Genomic DNA, 14,275 nt, shown 5'->3' with positions numbered 1-14,275 from the left:
TTGATCAAACATGCAATCAAGATGCATTGATAATAATGGGCAACTGGAACGCAAAAGTTGGGAACAGGGAAGAAGGATCAGTAGCTGGAAAATACAGGCTCGGAGAGAAATGAGGCTGGAGATAGAATGATAGAGTTCTGCACATTCAATGATTTACTCATTGCAAATATCTTTTATTAGAAACATAAACGCAGACTATACACATGGATCTCACTTGATGGCATGCATAGGAATCAAATTGATTACATTTGTGGAAAGACTCGCTGGAGAAGCTCAATATCAGCAGTGAAAACCAGGCCGGGTGCTAATTGTGAGGACAGACCACCAACTACTCATATGCATGTTCAAGCTGAAGTTGAGGAAAATTAAATCAACTCCACAGTAACCAAGATTTGACCTTAAGTCTTTCCCGCTCAAATTTCAAAACCATCTCAGGAACAGGTTTGAGGCCTTGAGCACCAATGAGCGTAGACCAAATGAGCTCTGGGAGGATATAAAGAGAATCATCCTTGAAGAATGCAAAAGATCATTACAAAGGCTAAAGAAGAAGAAAAGACCAAGATGGATGTCAGATGAGATTCTGAGAATCACATAAGAGCGCCGAGAAGCCAAAGCTAAAGGGAAAAATCAAGAAATTAAAGAGCTGAACAGAAAATTTCAAAAGGCAGCTCGGGACAACAAAGCAAGATATGAAATGTGCAGAGAGCTGCAGTCAGAAAGCCAAAAGGGCAGGACTTGCTCAGCGTTTCTTAAGCTGAAGGAGTTGAAAAACAAATTCAAGCCATAGGTGGCAATACTTAAAGATAATTTGGGTAGAATGTTAAATGATCCAGGAAGTCTCAAAAGAAGATGGAAGGAGTACACAGAGTCACTGTATAAGAAGGAATTGGCTGACACAGAGGAATTTCATGAAATAACATATGAGCAACAGCCTATGGTAAAGACGTTCTAGTAGTGTAGTATATTATATATTGGACTGCTAACTAGAAGGTCAACAGTTCAAATTCACATAAAGAAAGATAGGGAACATCTTCCTATTAAGATTTCAATTTCAGGTGGCTATTATTTGGAATTGACTTGATGGCAGTGGATTTTTATAGTATTTATGTTATATATCAACAAAAATTTACCCTAAAAGCATATAGGAAGAGTATTGGCAATAATGCTGCAGTAAATAATAATATTTTTAAAGCTCATAGACAGATTATTAGAGATGAATGTCAAGTTTTTAAAAAATGAAGATTTAAAGAATGACAAGAAAAACCATCTTATTTTCAAATTTTAATTTTCTGATCATTTTTCAAAGTTATGGCCTTGAGTTATTGTTGTCACAACACTTGGCTCTCAGCTTTTGTTTTGGCTGTATGATTTTATTGTCTTTGTGCATTTGCAAAGTCATTCTTGTATTTGTTTCAAGGTAGTCTTTTATCTGTGTATATATACATTCCCATGTGCCCATAAAGACACGTTGTTGTTGTTATGTGCCATCGAGTCACTTGTGACTCATAGCGACCCTATGTACAACAGCCCTAAAACCTGCTCTACCCCTTGCCAATCTTTTTGTCTGAGACACACATATCCCCCATTTTCCCAGTGACTGTATCAATCCATTTCATCGAGGGTCTTCCTCTCCTATGCTGTCCCTCCACCCTCCCAAGCATGACATCCCTCTCCAAGGACTGAGCCCGCCTTGCAACATGTCCAAAGTATGTCAGACAAAGCTTCAGAATCCTTGCCTCCAAGGAGCAGCCCGGCTTTATCCTCTTCAGGATGAACTTGTTTGCTTTCCTAGCAGTCCATGGTGTATTCAATACTCTTCTCCAGCACAACAGCTAAAAGGCATCAACTCCCCTCTATCATCCCTAGTCATTGCCTAGCTCTCTGATGCATAGCAAATAATTGCAATGACCATGTCCTATATCAGGCACATCTTAGTCTCCAGACTGACATCATTGCTCTTCATTACTTTGGAGAGGTCTCTCACAGCAGACTATCCTATTGTAATTTGCCTTTTAATTTTCTGGCTGCTGGTATCAAGAGTGTTGATTGTAGAGCCAAGCAAAGTGAAGCTTGTCAACAATCTCAATCTCTTCACCATCTATCATGATGCTTCCAATTGGTCCAGTGGTGAGAATCTGTTTTCTTGATGTTGAGCTTCAATCCATATTGAAGGCTACAATCCTTGATATTCTGCAGCAAGCACTTCAGGTATTCCTCAGTTTCAGCAAGCAGGGTTGTGTCATACATGTACACAACATAAGTACGCAGCTACACAGCAATGAGTCTGGTAATAATAACCATCACAAAGAGTCTGACTATTTTATCATTGTGCTTGGTCTATGTATACATGCTCTTTGACATTCAGCACTCATTAAAAGAGGCCAGAAGTTATTTGAGTAGCTGTCGTGCTCATGAAAAAACTGTGCTGTGTAGTAGGGGATAAAACTCAATATATGCTTTTGATGCCACCACTGATTGTCTACACACCACTGGAGAAATTATTCAACTTTTTCCATTTCATCTCTGCTTGTGTCAAATAAAAGAAATAATACCCAGCTCATGGGACTATCTTCCATTTTTCTTCTATCATCCTTATAATTGTCCAGCTCTTTGATGCATAGCAGATGATTGAGAAGACAATGGCCTGAATTAGGTGCAACATTGTGTTCAAACTGGTATCACTGTTCTTCAATATTCTGGAGATGCCACTGACAGCAGAGTTGCCCAATGCAATATATCTCCTGATTTCCTGCATCAATCATCTGCTATGCATTGGAGAGCTGGACAATGAATAAGGATGACATAAGAGGAATTGATGCCTTTGAGTTGTGATGCTGGAGAAGAGCACTGAATACCCCATGGACCGCCAAGAAAACGAACAGTTGTGTCCTGGACAGGGTGCAATTGGACGAGTGTTCCTTGGAGGCAAAGATGACAAAATTCATTTTTCATACTTTGGACATGTAGTTAGGTAAGGCTATTCATTAGAGAGGGACATCATGCTTGGAAAGATGGTGGATCAGCAAGGGAGAAGAAGACCCCCAATAAATTAGATTGGTAGGGTGACTTCAGCAATAGACTTGAGTGTTTCAGAGATAGGGAGAATGACACAAGAAGGACAGGGCTCAGAATGCCTGTTCATAGGGTCACTATGAGTTCTACTCAACTTGATGGCACCTAACAACAATAGCAACATAAGACTAGACTGAGAAATAAATACAACATTTACAGGAACGTGCCTCGTACATTGTGAGCACTCAACAAATACTACTTCCCAGTTCTAGTCTCAACCCCTTCCAATAAGATTCAAACAGTTGAAACAATTAGCAGATTTTTTGGCAGAAAATTTTACCCATTTTAAAATAAACATTGTTTCCTCCATATTTTAATGAGGGCAAAATGTCAGGCCATTGAACTTGATTAAGAGACTGGATATTTTCAGAAAAGGCTTAAAAATATTCCAGGCCTGGTTATTCCAATAAGATAGCCAAATAGACAAATAAAAGGACAAATTGTAGTGGAACCTAACATTTGAATTTATAGAGCACACAATTATTCAACTATATACAAGTGAAAATACATACCCAGGAGCAGGGTTATTCAAGAATTTTGGTCTTAAACAACATTTTCTGAAGGAGATCACAAAATGGATGTGTCCAAATCTCTTAAGAGGACAATGTGGTGAGCATGGAACTGAAGCCTATACCCAGCTTCTACTTTTTTGAGTGAATCATCTAATCATCTCTGTGACTGACACAGATCACCAGAAAAGAGTCTGAGGCATCTCTGAGGCCTAGGAGACCTTGTGATTGGCTGAGAGGAGAAAGTAAGCCTAATTATGTTTGAACAGAGATTTCCTATCAAAGAAATGAACCACAGAAAGGAGAAGAAGAGAGTGTGGTTAACCCACACAGTCCAATTAAAGACTAAGATTTCTTCCTGCTCCTCACAGCAAAAAACTGCTTAATAAAGGTGACGTCCATGCATAGGTATCTTTTGTATATTACACAATGTGATGGATAATTTAATGTGTTAAAATCCATAGGTAATGTCTCCCAATGATTTGGTAAACATCAGACTAGCTGTTGTTCTACAGTATAATCCAAAATAATCTATTGTGATCTCTCAAAATGTAATTTTGGGCTCTGCCATATTTCCTTTCAAGGAGGCAGGTCCACCACTTTAGGGTGTAACTTTTTAATAAGGCAGTCTTTACCTTTTTACCTTAAAAAAAATAATAATGTAATCTTGGACGTTTCCTTAGGTTGTATTCTACCTCCTGTCATGTCATGAACTAACCCCTTAAAGTAAATCTATCTCTATCTATAGATAAATGAGAGATTTACATATTTATCTCATTGGTTCTATTTCTATTAAGACCCTAAGACACCAATAAAACCAAAAATTCTTGCTATCATACCAGCAGCCAGTTCAGTTTCATTTTTATAACATTCCTAATTTTATCCACAAGAGAGATATTGGTTTTGTACTTACTTTAATATTTTACACTTTTGTCCTTATTGTGTCAAATATATGTGTAGAAAATGGGACAATGAAGGGTAAAACAAGTGATTAGAAACATGTCTTATAACCTTACTACAACTGGAATAAAAATGGAATTTATCATGTGAGCTTGAATCAATTATACGAGCTTGATCCAGGGAATCTCTCAACTGAAAGTTTACTGTATTTGCTGTATTGTCTGTACATCTGCAAATGGGGGCAGGGGGAATTAAGCAAAAGAACATAGCCTACATTCCAGGAAACAGATCATCAAAGATTGAGTTTGTCAAAAGCATACATTTTGCATTTTAAAGCTTAGAGAATTCTCTTATCTTCAACACTAATGGTTATCTTGTTACAACTCTATACACTGATAAGCAACACATATTCACATCCTTTTAGCATATTGTTGGAATGGGCTATTCCTTGGAGAGGGGATATCATACTTGGCAAAGTGGTGTGTCAGCAAATGAGAGGAAGACACTCAATGAGATGGAATGACACAATGACTGTAGCAATTGGCTCTAGTGTATCAGGAAGTGTCAACATGGAATCAAAAGGCTATGTGTCCCTAGTGGTTTAAACTCACCATTTGCTCCATAGAGAAAAGATTATCAGTCACTTCCCATTAAGATTTACCATTTCAAAAGCCCAGTGGAGTCAGAATCTTGATTTGTGGTTGGCTATTATAAAAGGTATTGCTTTGTTATTTTTCTTATTTTCCTTCTCTGGGTTTTCTTTGTTAATATAGAGGAATCGCACCGACTTTTGTATATTGATCTTGTTGTCTGCCACTCTACTAAATTGATCTACTAGCTCTAAGAGTTTTTTTGTTCAGTCCTTGGTGTTTTATACACTATCATATCATCTGGATGCCTACTATTTCCTTCTCTTGTCAAACTGCCCTACCAAGCACTTCCAATGCAATATTGAATAACAGTGGTGACAGTGGGCATCCTTGTCTGGTCCCTGTTCGCAAGGAGAATGCTTTTATTCTCTGTCAAGAAAGATACGGTTTCTAGGTTTTGCATTTATACTTTTCACTATGTTGGAGAAATTCCTTTCTATTCCTGTTTTGCTCAGTATTTTAATCAAATTTTGGATTTGTATTTTGTCAATGCCCTTTTCTGTATGAATTGCTAAGATCATGGGGTTTTTTTTTTAATATTTGCTTTGTTAATGTGATGAATTTCACTGATTGTTTTTCTTATGTTGAACCATCCTTGCATACTTGTTATGAATACCACTTTGTCAAAATTAATTCTTTTTTGATATGTTGGATTCTATTGTCCAGGATTTTGTTAAGGATTTTTAAAAATACTGATTTCTTTACAAAGTTCTAATACACTGTTTTTCGCAGAAGATCCTTCCCGTTTCCTTCACACACTACCACTCATTGAATTATGCAACCCTGTGATTAACATACACACACACATCCTCACCCTTCTGCTTCCACCCATTCCTTGGATCTTCATACTCATTCTACAATGCTGATTTTTATACAGTATTTGTCCTTATGGAACTTAGCTCGTTCACTCAGCATAATGCTTTCCTGTCCCTCCCAAGTGAGGTAGTAATTTACGTCATTGCTCCAGCATGGTGCATAGTATCCCATCGTAAGAATGTACCACGACTTCTCAATCCATTTGTTTGTGGTTGGATATCTGGGCTGTTCCCATGTTCTTCCAATGGCGAATAACACTGCTATGAACATTGGTGTAGAAGTCTCCATTTGAGCTTCAGTTCTCTTTTTCTTGGGATATAGTCCAAGCATTGGAATAGCTGAGTCATACGGAATTTCTATGTTCAGCTTTTTAAGGAAGCACCAAACTGCCTTCCAGAGTGTTTGTACCATTTTACAATCCCACCAACAATGTATAGAGTTTCTATCTTGCCACATCCTCTCCAACATTTATTACTTGCTTTCCTGTTGAACTTTGCCACTGCTACTGGAATGAGATAGTATCTCATTGTGATTTTTATTTTCATCTCTCTGATTGCCAGTGGTTTAGAGCATTTCTTCATGTGTCTGTTGGCCATTAAAGTATCTTCCTTTGTGAAAATTCTTTCCATGTCTTTTGCCTATTTTGTAATTGGGTTATCAGTCTTTTTCTTGCAGAGGCCCCAGGAGTATTCTATAAACTTTTGTTATGAGACTCTTGTCTGAGATGGTATTTCCAAATGTTTTTTCCCAGTCAGTAGGTTTTCTTTTCACCCTGTTGGGAAAAGTGTTTGGTGCACCCAGGGATTTAATCTTTAGAAGGTTCCATTCATCAATTTTATCTTCTTTAGATTGTGCATTTCTGGCTGTATTTGGCAGTCTCTTTATACCTTAGACTCGGTTCTAAGCTTGATCACAGTTTGTCTCTTATGAACTTTATGTTTTTGGATTTTACTCCCAGGTCTCTGATCCACCTTGTGATTTTGTGTATAGTGTGAGATGTGGATCCTGTTTCTGCTTTCCACAGTAGCAGTCCAATTTTGCCAGCACTATTTGTTGAAGATGTTAAGGATTTTTGCATCTATGTTCATGAGAGATATTGGTCTATAGTTCTATTTTTAGTAATATCTTTGCCTGGTTTTCATTTTAGAGTTTTGTTTGCCTCATAGAATGACTCCAGGAGTGTGCCTTCTTTTTGAATTTTTTAAAATAATTTAAGTAGAATTGGTGGTAGATCTTTGAATGTTTGGTAGTTCAGCTGTGAAGCCGTCGGGTCCAGGAATTTTTCTGTAGGGAAGTCTTTTTATGACCAGCTCATTTTTTTTTTTTGTGATCAGTCTGTCCAAGTGTTCTATATCTATCTGTGTCAATCCAGGTAGGGTCTGGGTTTCCTAGAATTTGTCCATTTCCTATAGGTTTTCAAGTGTGTGTGTGTGTGTGTGTGTGTGTGTGTGTGTGTGTGTGTGTGATGTGCTATATCAAGTTGCCTGCAACTCATTGCAATTCTATGTACACTAACTCTGAAACTTACCCTATCCCAAGGCAATCTCATCATCTCTGACAGACCTAATCCCACTTCTTCAGTCATTGAGTCAATCCATCTTCCTCACCTATGCTGTCCCTCTACCCTTCCAAGCATGATCTCCCTCTCCAAGGACTGGTCTTTCCTGGCCCAGGCCCAATCATAGTCCATCCAGTATAGCTTTCCATAATATTTCAATATTATCAATTTAATTTCTTCTGGTTCTGTTGTGACATCATGTCAACCATTTCTTAATTGAGTTATCTGTATCTTCTCTTCCCCCCCCTTTTGTTAAATTTGCCAATGGTTTGTCTATTTTATTGACCCTTCCAAAAAACCAGCTCCTGGTCTTGTTGATGGTTTCAGCTGTTTTTTTCTGTTTCTTATCTCATCGATGTTAGCTCTTGTCCTTATAATTTCCTTTCTTCTTAAGGCTGTAGGGTTAGATTTTTGTTCTTTTTCTATTTGATGAAAGTGTTGAGTTAGATAATTTATTTTGCTTTTTCCTTCATTTTTTACATGTGTGCCTATTGCTGTGAACTGCCCCTTGAGGACTGCCTTAGCTGAATCCCATAGGTTTTAGTATGCTGTATTTTCATTATCATTTGTTTTGAGGAACTTTTTTATTTCATTCTTTATATTTTTCTGTAATGCAATCATGTTCTAGCAGGATGTTATTTAGCTTCCACTTTGGTGGTTTTATGAGCTTTATCCTCTTGTGGTTAATTTCTAGTTTTATGGCATTGTGGTCTGAGAAGATACTTTGTATTATTTCAATGTTTTTTAATTTTTTAAGGCTTGCTTTGCGCCCTAATATATGATGGTTTCTGGGGAATATATCGTGTGCACTTGAGAATAAAATGAATTGAGTTTCAGTTGGGTGTAGTACTCTGAATACATCCACAAAGTCAAGTTGGCTGACTGTGTACTTTAGATCTTCTGCATCTTTGTTAAATTTCTTTTTAGCTTACCTAAACTTTGGTGAGAGTGGTACATTAAAGTCTCCTACCATTATTGTGGTGCTGTCTCTGTAGTTTGTAGGTCTATCATTTGGTGTATAAATGTTGTTCAAGACTATGTCTTCTTGATTTATTGTGCATTTAATCATTATATAGTGTTCTTCCTTATCTTTTATGGTGATTTTTATCCTGAAGTCTATTTAATCAGAGATTAGTACTTTAGTATTGTCACTCCTGCTTTTTTGTGGATGTCATCTGCCTGGTATATTTTTTTCTAGCCTTTGGTTTTTTAAGTGTCTTCATTTCTTAGATGTGTCTCTTGTAGGCAGCATATTGATTGCTTTGGGTTTTTTATCCATTCTGTTATTCTTTTTAATTGGCACATTTAGTCCACTCATATTAAGTATGATTATTGATAGGCCAGGTTTTATCATTGGCATTTTACTGTGTTTCTTGTTACTATGGTCCATTCACTTTCTTTTGTTGTCTGTGTGTGTGAAAGACTTCACATAAAATCTCTTATAGTCTTGGTCTTATTTTCACAAACTCCTTAAGTTCCTTCTTTTTCTGCCAAAGACCTGACTTCTTCACTTTTGATGGACAGCTTTGCTGGGTAATGGGTCCTCACTGACAATGGTTTTCTTTCAACTTTCTGCACATGCCATCCCATTGTCTTCTAGCTCGCATGGTTTTTGCTGAGAAATTAAAATATAATCTGATTATGTCCCCTTTGTAGGTGACTCTTTGTTTTTCTCACACTGCTTTTAGTATCCTATCCTTGTCTTTTATTTTGGAGAATTGAACTATGATATGACTTGATGTTTTTCTTTTGGGATCTAGGCTGAGCTTCTTGGACGTGGATTTTTCCATTCTCCATAACACCTAGGAAGTTTTCTTATAGTACCTCAGGCTCATCCTAGAGAGGGTTAAACCAGGCTGCTCCTTGGAGGCAAGGATTTTGAAGCTTCATCTGACATACTTTGGACATGTTGCTAGGAGGGACCAGTCCTTGGAGAATGACATCATGTTTGGGAGGGAGGAGGGATAGCACAGGAAAGGAAGACCATCGATGAGATGGATTGGTTCAGTGACTGGGGTCATGGGGATGGGTGTGTCAGAGACTGTTAGATTGGCACAGGATACAGCAGGGTTTAGGGCTGTTGTGCATAGAGTCACTATGAGTCTCAGGCAACTTGACAGCACATAACAATAACAACAGCAACCTCTTCCACAATTTTCTCAATGACTTTCCTGTTCATGTTCTGGAATTCCAATCATATGTATGTTGTTCCTTTTGATGTGATCCCACATAATTCTAGTGTTTTCTTAATGTCTCATCTCTGATTTCTTTTCAGCTATGTTTCCTTTGAGGCTCTTGTCTTCCAGCTCACTGATTCTCTGTTCCATCCCCTCTGCTCTACTTTTTTTTTCTTCCCCCCCCCCGCCCCCCCGCCTACTGCATGTTAGACACTTCTGCCATTTTGGTCTTAATATTCTGGATTGCATTTTCATGTTTTTCTGTTATTTCCAGTACTATGTTGGCTGTACCCTCTCACTGTTGTAATGAATTTTTAAGTTCTTGTACCTCTTCATCTCTAGTTTCTATTTCTTCCATCTTTTGCATTTTCTTCTGTAGTTGTTCAAGTAGCTCTTCATTGATACATTTTTTCTGGTTCCACATTCACTTTTTTAATGGCTTCCATTGTTTCTTACATCATTTGCACCTTCTTCTGTAGCTGTTCAAATAACTCCACATCGACATTTTCTTCTAGTTTTCTGTGTCTAGGGTATTCACTGAGTCTGATTTTTAGAAGGATTATTTTGGGTTTTTTCATGATGTTTGAGGTAGCCTGCTGCTTTCTTGACATTATGAGAATCTTTTCTTGGGAGATGTTAGGCTGTTATAAATGTATAACGTCCCAGGGGAGGATGATGTTCAAATGGTCATTCTCCACAAACTGCACCTGGCCCACACCTGTTCCCTTTTGGCTTAAGAAATCCCAAGCCTTCTCTGCATGTTGCAGTCAGAAGATTTAAGGACAGTACCAGCCAATGATTTCTTGACTGATGCTTCCATGAATTTTAATTGTGTATCTAAATAAAATTAAATTTTTAATAAATTCAATCTTCTTTTTATCATGATATTATTTCTTAATAAAGTTACAATGGTTTTTGTTTTCTTTCTGTTGCTGTGTAATCTCTACTGCAAGCCCTCTGGTGGGTTTTCAGAGGCAGTCAATCAGACTAAAGATGATTGTCCATCTTTCTCCTGTGAAGCAGCTGGTGGATTTAAACTATGTACCTTTGGGTTGGCAGCACAACTTCTCACTATTAAGTCATCAAAGCTCACCACAGAAATAGATAAGCAGATTTTTTTTTAAATTTTATTTCTGTGTGTGTGTACCGTCAAATCAGATCTGACTGGTACAGGAGGATATTGCGCCTCCTTCTCCGGCAGGGTGTCTGGTGGATTCGAACCGTGTTCCTCTGGGATTGCAGTGCAGCTTCTTGCCACTAGGCCACCAGAGCTCCCCAATAAGCAGATTTAGATATATCCATTTATCACATATTCAAACTTTCAAAACAGATAGGAGCTGGCTCATAAATTAAAGCAAGAAAATGAGGGAAAGGTCTTTTTTTTTCTTAGTTGTTGATGAAAATAGAACTATGTATGGTAATAAGGACTTTGTTAAAGTTATTTTTGTACACTGGCTTACAGAGCTCTGATTAGAATTCTGGAGAGGGTGGGAAACAAGCAGAGGACTATCTAAAGTATGGTACATACCCTGAACACCACTTCATGGGGAGAGTAACACTGAGCAATTTCTACTAACCATCACTGTTATAAGTTAAAATTAATACTTTGCTCTCTGAAGTTCTTCATGGGTCAAGGCAGATGTTTGATCTTGCTCTGCTGAATATGGAAAAAAGAAGGAATGGAAAAAATTACTGAACACATTGTAGACAAGGAAGGTTCGGTTGCTATTTTCACATAGGGCCATAATTTGTTAAGTAAAAGATGAATGAGCTGAACTTGTTTTGTTGAGTTCTATTATGGTCAAGTTTCTAAAAGATGGATGTCAGATGTTTGCATAGGGGTGTGATTTCAGTGTTCACTGCAGGTGCTGTATATGTACCTGTGGAGTAAAGCAATTACAATTTATTGTCCATCAATTTAGCTATGAAAAGAAGCACAAGGTCTTTTTTTTATGTCATGCTGTTGTTGTTAAGTGCCATCCAGGCATAGGTGACTCATAGCAACCCTATGAATGAAAAGACCTGAACATTTGTATAACTTTCATCCTTTCTCCACATTCATAGGGTTTCTGGAGTCAAGCTATTTCAGAAATGGATGCCACTCCTGCTTCCAAGCTTGTTTTAATCGAGGAGCTCCACCAAACATGGTCCACCATGGGTAACCATTATCACATTTGACACATCAGAGTCACAGTGTTCAGCTTCACAGCAACCACGAGTTACCATTGTAAAGCAAGTGGACAGACCAGGGCTATACCACATAGAGAAAAACATACCATAGCATTCACAGTAGTAAAACTCAAACTCATTGCCCCTCAATCAGAAGCACCCATAGCTGACCCTCCAGTGGATTTAGGGAGGCTATTAATTGCACCAGAGGCCACTGTCTATCTTTCTGCCATGGAGCAGGTGCCACCATTGAGTTAGCCACCAGAGTTCTCTTACAGTAAAAGTTTGGGCCTTTCCCGGAAGGTAGGGAGGCGGCGCCGGCCTCTGGGGGCGGCCTCAGCGATGGCCCCTCAGCGGCATGGGCGCTGTCTTTAGCCGGGGAGCCGGAGCAGGAGAGGATGGCCTCGCCCGGGTCGGCCTTGCCGGGAGAGCAGGCCCCGGGAGCTGAGGAGGAGCAGGGCCCCTCAGGGTCGCCAGCGTCCCTCTTAGGGCCCCTGCTCCCCCTACAGCGGGAGCCGCTGTACAACTGGCAGGCGACCAAGGCGTCCCTGAAGGAGCGCTTCGCCTTCCTCTTCAACTCAGAACTGCTGAGCGATGTGCGATTCGTGCTGGGCAAGGGCCGCGGGCCCGCCGCCGCCGGGGGCCCGCAGCGCATCCCCGCCCACCGTTTCGTGCTGGCGGCGGGCAGCGCTGTGTTCGACGCCATGTTCAACGGCGGCATGGCCACCACGTCGGCGGAGATCGAGCTGCCAGACGTGGAGCCCGCCGCCTTCCTGGCGCTGCTGAGATTTCTCTATTCAGATGAAGTTCAGATTGGTCCAGAAACAGTTATGACCACTCTTTATACAGCTAAGAAGTACGCAGTCCCAGCCTTGGAAACACATTGTGTGGAATTTCTCACCAAGCATCTTAGGGCAGATAATGCTTTTATTCTTCTTACTCAGGCTCGATTATTTGATGAACCTCAACTTGCTAGTCTTTGTCTAGATACAATAGACAAAAGTACAATGGATGCAATAAGTGCAGAAGGGTTTACTGATATTGATATAGACACACTCTGTGCAGTGCTAGAAAGAGACGCACTTAGTATTCGAGAAAGCCGACTTTTTGGAGCTGTAGTACGCTGGGGAGAAGCAGAATGTCGGAGACAACAATTGCCTGTGACTTTTGGAAACAAACAGAAAGTCCTAGGAAAAGCGCTTTCCTTAATTCGTTTCCCACTGATGACGATTGAAGAGTTTGCAAGCAGGCCCTGCTCAATCTGGAATTTTGTCCGATCGAGAAGTGCTGAATCTTTTTCTCCATTTTACTGTCAATCCTAAACCCCGAGTGGAGTATATTGACCGACCAAGATGCTGCCTTCGAGGAAAGGAGTGAAGCATTAATAGATTTCAGCAAGAAGAGAGCCGATGGGGTTACAGTGGAACGAGTGATGGAATTAGGTTCACAGTTAATAGAAGAATTTCGATAGTTGGATTTGGCTTATATGGATCTATCCATGGCCCCAGGGATTACCAAGTGAATATACAGATCATTGAGTATGAAAAAAAAAACCCTTGGGACAAAATTATACTGGCTTTAGTTGTGACGGTACTTCTAACACATTCAGGGTGATGTTCAAAGACCCTATAGAGATCCTGCCCAACGTCTGCTACACAGCATGTGCAACCCTCAAAGGTCCAGATTCCCACTATGGTACAAAAGGATTGAAGAAAGTAGTCCATGAAACACCGACAGCTAGCAAGACTGTGTTCTTCTTTTTCAGCTCTCCTGGAAATAATAATGGTACTTCGATAGAAGATGGACAAATACGAGAAATAATATTTTATACATAAGTTAGCACTCAGTACAACTTGACTAAATGCTACCATACAGTCTAGTCTCAAGATCATAAATAACTGTTCACAAAAAAAGTGTTATGAATATTTATAAGAAACATTTTCGTTTCTTAGAGGACATAGAAAAATATTGATTGATCTGCAGCATTTAAAGGCAGATTTTTCCATTTTGTTACAACCTTAGGGGGAAAGAACTGGATTTAAGATGTTTCAGCTTTCTCTTGTATATTTCATAGATCAGTTAGCTCATGGTCTTTCAATAGTTTTCTAATTGAAGGATTCTTGTTACATTTAGCTGGTTTGGTTTTTCTTTTAACTGTTTTGCAAGTTGGATGAAATGCACTGGGTTTGTATTCCAATATAATTCTTACTAACTCAAGCAACTCATCTTGGAAAGTAAGAAAACTGACTTTATATTTGGAGTTTTGAAATTTTGAAGAACTGTGGAGAAATATCTAGTTGTTAACATTTGAAATAACACTATACATTGGAATAACAAAATACTCAAAAGATTTTTCAGTGCATTTACAGAAAAGGATCTTTTATAATAGTAATGTATTATATGGTACAGTTTTAAGCTATTCTA

At 39.0% G+C, this 14,275-nt stretch overlaps 1 pseudogene; it reads left to right on the top strand.

Moving 5' to 3' along the window:
- The first annotated feature begins 12,249 nt into the window (after positions 1–12,249).
- On the top strand, positions 12,250–13,686 carry LOC102856313 (annotated as a pseudogene).
- Positions 13,687–14,275: the final 589 nt, after the last annotated feature.

The sequence above is a fragment of the Elephantulus edwardii genome, unplaced genomic scaffold (genome assembly GCF_000299155.1).
Source record: "Elephantulus edwardii isolate Elephantulus edwardi_28Jun2011 unplaced genomic scaffold, EleEdw1.0 scaffold00059, whole genome shotgun sequence".
Lineage (NCBI taxonomy): Eukaryota > Metazoa > Chordata > Mammalia > Macroscelidea > Macroscelididae > Elephantulus > Elephantulus edwardii.
This window is presented reverse-complemented; position numbering and strand designations above follow the sequence as displayed.